Raw genomic sequence first — 6,944 nt, forward strand, 5'->3', positions numbered from 1 at the left:
CCTTCCCTGAAAAGAAACCGCCGTTCTAGCAGCTCGTAGAAACAAAAAACTGCCCCGCTAGAAGTCTGCACAGGACTCTACGTTGAAGAACAATTGCCGAATGGCGGTCACAGATTTGAGCATGGCCCAAACATTGCAGTGACAGTTTGAGAAAGGATTAAAGTGCTCTGCAGCTTTTTAACAAGTCTGTGTCATGGAGTGTGTGATTGTCTCATTATGTATGTCATTAGGCCACAACAATTTAATTTGTTGGTTCTCGGATTTTTTCAGAAAAGATATAAAGCGACAGGGCGAAAAAATAAAAATAAAAACAGGTTTAGGCATCCTATGATAGCCCCATATGCTACAACAGGAGCCATGAAGTCAACACAAAAGGCTGGGTTAATATTTAAACAATGAATTTTGAACTTTTAATGAATGAATGAATGAAGACCTTTATTGTACATTTTTGCCCCACTGGGCTAAGCACAGGTCACATTATACATATTCGAATACATTTAATCAAACCACTGCATTGATAGATGCAAAAAACTGTAAAAACTAGGAAAATAGGACTTTCCCCAACTGTTGGGGGGCAAAATATGAGCATATTTGAGTTGATTCAGAACCAGAATCTTTTTTTTTTTTGCAAATCAGAAAAAAAATGAAGAGGCGAATCCTAGAACCAACAAATTAAATTGGTGTGGCCTATCTGTATCTGTATCTGTATAGCCGGTATAACCGCCTTTCGGCGTAACACACCAGCTTCGCAGGCACGCGGCGCGGCGGCAGCTGGCTATATTACACCGATCGACTTGTTACACCTAACCCTTGAACTTCTAGCTCTAGACATTGTTTAAAGCTATCTATTGACAATGCCCCTACTGTACTTGGTGACAGTGAGTTCCACTCTGCGATAGTTCTAGGAAAGAATGAATTCTTGAACCCCTCAATCCTCGGTTGATAACTCTGGTACTTGAATGCGTGGCTATTTCTTGTTCTCTTCTGGGCTGGTATTAGGTACTTAGTAGTTGGGACATCCACCAGTTTATTAGTCATTTTGTACATCATGCATAGTCTAGACATCTTTCTTCTGTCTTCCAGTGAGGTCCACTGTAGGTTTCTTTTCATTTCCGTGACACTAGCACCTCTTATATAGTTGTTCATACAGAATCTTGCAGCTTGATTCTGTACCCTTTCCAATTTGTCTTTGTCTTTCTTTGTATATGGATCCCATACAGTCGCAGCGTATTCTAGGTTCGGTCTTACAAGTGACGTGTATGCAAGTGATTTTACTCTAGTTGGACATGCCCACAGATTACGTTTAATCACTCAATAATGTATGTCATTATGTCAGGGTACAGATTCTACTGGTACATTGTACTACTAAAACATCCCAATCGGACTCTTTGTGAACAGAAACTCCAAAAATTTCTTGTAGAAGCAATGGAACTCTTAGTCTTTTCAACAACGAAGGATGAAAAGTCACCCTTTAGTTGCTACACCAGAAACGTCAAATACTGCAACGCTGAAATATCTTTCAGACCAGATTCCTGAAGTTCCATAGAAGAAACTCGAAAGCGTTTCGCGTGCACCGCGTGTGCTACTTTCAAAAATCAGAATACCAGATCCAGTAGTTGGAAGGGTTACTTAATGAATGTCCTTCAATGACAAAGGATAAGATGTTGACGTTCTAGTAACTCTTAATCTGGTACAGATTATAAAAGAAGAGTCAAACTACAAGACTTGTAGACTTGTGCGCTTTGACTGAAGCTCATCTGTGTTGGTAGAATCCATAGGTATAGAGTTCAAGCTTTGTTCGAACACAAGAATTTATGGTAAGTTCCCTTCTTGTGTTGGAACAAAGCTTATATACTCTACATTCAAGCTGAGGCCACACCAATTTAATTTGTTGTTTCTCGGATCACCCGTCCATTTTTTCTGATTTGCAAAAAAAAAGATTTTAGGTTCTGAATCAACTGCAAAATGCTTAATGAAAGACATATTTTGGCCCCAACAGTTGAAGAAAGTCCTTTTCTTCCTAGTTCTTTAGTTTTTCAATGTAACAATGCAACTTCATTTCATTAAAAGTTCAAAATCTATTGTTCTGATTGTAAACCAGCCTGGTATGTTGGCTTCATGGCTCATATCGTAACATTTCCAGCCTTCATGGGGTGCCTTTGCCTGTTTCTTTTTTTTAATTTCACCCTGTCTCTTTATATTTTTTCTGAAAAAAATCTGAGAAATAACAAATCAAATTGGTGTGGCCTTTCAAGTGCACTTCACTATCAAAGCGAAAGAGTCACATCAATGACAACAGACCCGCAGTAAACCTTCTTCACCTCTGATATTTAATAAATCACTGGTGGGTTTTCAAATGTACAGTAGTTGGAGTGAGCCCACGTGTTAATGGGAGGGTGCTGCTGGCTGAATGATGTGTGTGGAGAAGTGCAGTGCAGGACTGCAACTAGAAGTCTGAACAACCAAGGGGGGGGAGGGTTATCTTGAAAAAGTTAATCCGTGTTGGTAGAAGTCATTTTGAAGCAAGTTTGAACCATAGTTTCCAACACAAGACATTGGACTTGTCCAAATTTTGCATTGCACAACTCGTGCCTTTGTCAAGGAATGATCGATCCACCGGTTCTGTTAGATATCACGTTATGCAGATGACACACTGACTCGGTGAGCGGTGGATCGTATAAGTTTCAAAACGTGATGCCACAGAAGCGGTGGATTGCTCACTTCTTCACAAGAAGACTGGAGCTGTACAGTGGACAATTTGGGTAAGTACGTCAAATTTCTTGTGTTGGAAAGTTCAAACTGACTTGTTTAATAACCAGGGGATCTTGTACATACTAAATTTAGTCAGATCCAAATATGCTTAACATGTTATGTCAGCCTCTGTAGCTGCAGACTGCAAAAGGGGATGGGGCAATATAATAACTGTTTTGGGAATCTTTTATCAGTGTTTATGAGCGATCCACCTACCGACATACCTTTTCACAAGGTGTTCAGCAGGGTGTCATTCGGACCAGTGACACAGGGCTCAATATTTATATTTTTGTGCTAATCAGTAAGTATTACATATTATCAAATGATCACTGGCTATGATTTATAAGAAAAAATTTTTTTTACATTTGGAGACTATGAAAAGTGGTACCAACATTTTGTATATATTTGTTTCCTTCAGTGATCTGATGAATAAGTTGCAGGGTTTGGGAAACTATGGGCAAAATGGATGTATTATAATATATTTTAGAGGTTGTGCAAAGTATGTTTTACATGTTCAAAGTTACCAATATAGTAAGAAGGCTACAAGAGCTGTTTTCGATAGTATGTGCCCCTAACCGACCACAGTGATCGTTTACACTGTGCTTTAAGAGTGATGAACAATGTATCTGAGCACTGGTTCTTCAAAAACACTAACATTAAGTTTAACTTTGTTTAGGGGTATTGCAACCTCTCAATACAGTCTTAGTGTATATCAACAACTATATAGTCTGCGTGGTGTCTTTATAAAGCGTTCCAACCATGTTCTGCAATATAATGTTCTTAGTCAAGCTTCTAATATTTACAAGGTTAAGTTTGCAGTGCATTTATATTATCGTGTGTCTATCGTGTTTAATTTGCGAAAGTCTAAAATCTTTCTGGACCACTGTACAAACTCAATAGCACCATGCTTCTTCTCAGTGACACCCCAAGTAGTGGTTTTCTTGTTTGGTGATGTGGAAGACCCAAAATATGCATACAGTGAGAAACTTCGTTATTTTCCATCGTTTCTAATTTCACGAGTAATTTTTAAAAAGTTTTTTTACCTCTTGAACCTCCTCAATGATAGAAAGTTTTTATATCAACAATTCAGCTGACTGGTGTGTAACTCCCCTTCTTGTACAACAGCGTTTGGCCAAATCAAGGTCTCTACTCAAATCTCCTTGGCCAAATATATACACTTACAGTCTTTTATCTGTTCAATGCGTTTGGAAATGACAGGGTGAACCATCAACTTTTTTGTTGACTTTTCCCATTTTTAATACATGTAACATCATATAGTTTAATGTGTATCTAAATGTTGCATTTTTGTAAAGAGGACGCAATTTGGGCTACTCGGGCCCACAAGTTCCTTTTTTAATAAAACTTCTTCAACTTATTTTATAATTTATTCCCCACTTTAACCATAGTTATTAGTACATCATTCCAATAAGAGAATTTAGGAGGGGCAAAAGAAGGCTGACTGTTGTTTTACATGTAACACATGAGGTGTACTAAACGTTACTCCATCTGGCGAGTAGGATGTGCTACGAGAAGTGTGTGAACTGGCAGCAGGTGTAAAGGCACTCTGTGGAGCAAGCTGCCAATCGTCAGGCCAGACATCTCATCATAACGGCCTTCCCAAAACCGAGAGGACCAGAACAAAACCGGTGAGTGTCGAAGGCGAATCAGACTCTACTACTGGATAAATAACGCGGATAACTTCCGGACGTTTCGAGTGACATCCGTCACTCTTCTTCAGCGTCACTAAAATAAACTGAGAGGTACACTAGTCGACACTAATCACATGTGAAGGAACTAGAAAAAACAGTTGAACATGGCATAGACTGAAAATTCCACGCGAGTCATTTTTTTTTGAGTCGGAGAACAGTTTAATTCTCATTATGTATTTAACCAACTCTTCTAGATGAACTTTCATGCTATGACAAAGACTCGTAAGTGACGAGTTCTTTAGTGACGCTGAAAAAAAGAGTGAAGGAGAGAACTCGAAACGTTCGGACATTATCTCCATTATTTATCCAGTAGTAGAGTTTGACTTGCCTTTGAATAATGTTTACCTGGATGTCTAACCTTCGTCAACGTATCAAGAACCAGTGAGAGTTTCCACTGTGCAGACTCGGTTTGTCTGACAAACACCCGGCAGCCAGCAGCAGCCTCCAACACGACAGACTCACCAGTACACGGGTGAGCGGGTCAGTGTGGGCAAGTCTATCTGGGTACAAATGGAAGCTCTTTCCTAAGTCATACCTCGTACCAGAGCCCATCCACCATGCCCTACTCAACGTTATTATTAGAGAGATTCTAGACGTACTTTGTGTTAAACTCGTTCTGTTTTAAAGTCCCGCTACTCCTTCTCAAGTTGGAGTGTCGCTGCACAGGTGTTGAGATTACAACATGTACAGTTTCCTTCCCTGGTCACCTCTGTCGGTGCATTCTGTTACCAGCTTTACTGCTACAAGCACCTGCAGTACATGAAAATTCCCCTCTCACATCCTCCGAAGAACTGATTCATCAAAGAGTTTCTGTAAATCTATCTAGAGAAATGTACATGTATTAGAAAGGCATGGAAATCATACATCCCTGGAAATTGTTACATAGGACTTATAAAACTTGAGACTTGAGTCTGCGTAATTATTTTAAAGTCAAGAGTGAAGACAGTTTGCACCAAAGTAAAGGTGTTACAGCAAATCGACATGGTTCGCTTGATCAACTTTAAAATGACTTCAGAACAACCACAGTGTGTATATGACATTAGCACTGTATCTATGCAAGGCTACAAAATGTATTCATAATACAGTATACCAAATGGTTACAATTATGGTCAAGTCACCCCCTAACTTTGCTATGACATGTTTTGATAGGTTTTTATATCATGACAAAAATCTGGCATGGTGGAAAATTTGCAAATAAAGGACAGATTAAAGAAAGCAGCACATAAAAAAATTACCTCATGGTGCAGAAGCAACAATATGTAAAACATGCACCTTTTTAAACTGCAAGACCACATCCTTCTTTACAGCTCTTGGAAGACAATATATATTTATATATATCATATATAATTTCATTGCACTGAGTGTTAAATCATAGAATTTACATCCATGGTGAGGTCTACAGTTAGGTATTAGTCTTTGCTCACTTATCCAACATTCAATTGTAAAAAGAGTCAACATTCAATAGCTCTAATTACCTTCTACGTGACTGGACTAAATTTTGGGAGACTTTTTTGTCACACTACTGGCAAAACAGGGCTTTCACAGTCCATAGTGTTATTGGAAGTGTCGTATTGCAAAGAGCCAGAACCGGGCAGTAACGGTTTAGGTAAAACAGTCGTGCTCTGGACCTTTATACACCCCACTAACAATGGTCGACATCAAATGTTGCACAATCACCTTTTTTTCACACACTTTTTAGGGAAGATTCTGTAATTTTCGTACGAAACTTTAACTGTTCAATGTGTCCGAGTTAAAATGTGACATTTTCTGGTAACACAACAGGGTACTTTTAGAAACATTGGAACTTAATGTAGAACTGTGGAACTAGGCTGAAAAGTACTGTAACAACATTTCCATGCTTTGGGCCTTGAACATAAAACATCATCACATGCATCCATTTTTTATCTGATGATTGACATTATCTTCATTAGAATTGATATTTTTATCAATTTTGACTTTCAGACACGATGTTTATTACCCAAGTGGCATATTTAAATTCTACTGATGTAGCCCTTAGCAGGAATGTCTGTGGACTATAGTGTCCAGCAAGAGTAAAATCATGTTCAGAATTCATTCCTACTTCCAAACGTCTACTGTTGAAATATGGCACGAAGATGATATTTGGCACAGAGATCTTTGTTTATAAAAGGATCAATTTTGCAGATATTATATCATCAGACTTTCCATTGCTAATGTTCATGGGAGTTTTTAAAGTTTCCTTCTCTGTCAACTGTTCAAAAGGTCCACAACAATTTTATAAGCAAGGGGGCAACAAGGCAAAAAGTTAATCTTGGTGTAGGCCCTGAACTAGTACATTTTGTGTACAATTTGAAAGAGAAATTTCAACAACTTTCCTGGGGTCTCAAATTTCTAGATGTGTGTCTTAGATTAGAGCTAGAACAGAAGGTTGATAACCAGTCCTGACTCTTTCAGATCAGACAGCGTTCTGTGCGGCTTCGTCACATCTTTTCAAAAACGAGGTTG

The sequence above is a fragment of the Branchiostoma belcheri genome, unplaced genomic scaffold (assembly GCF_001625305.1).
Source record: "Branchiostoma belcheri isolate BF01 breed outbred unplaced genomic scaffold, Haploidv18h27 scaffold68, whole genome shotgun sequence".
Lineage (NCBI taxonomy): Eukaryota > Metazoa > Chordata > Leptocardii > Amphioxiformes > Branchiostomatidae > Branchiostoma > Branchiostoma belcheri.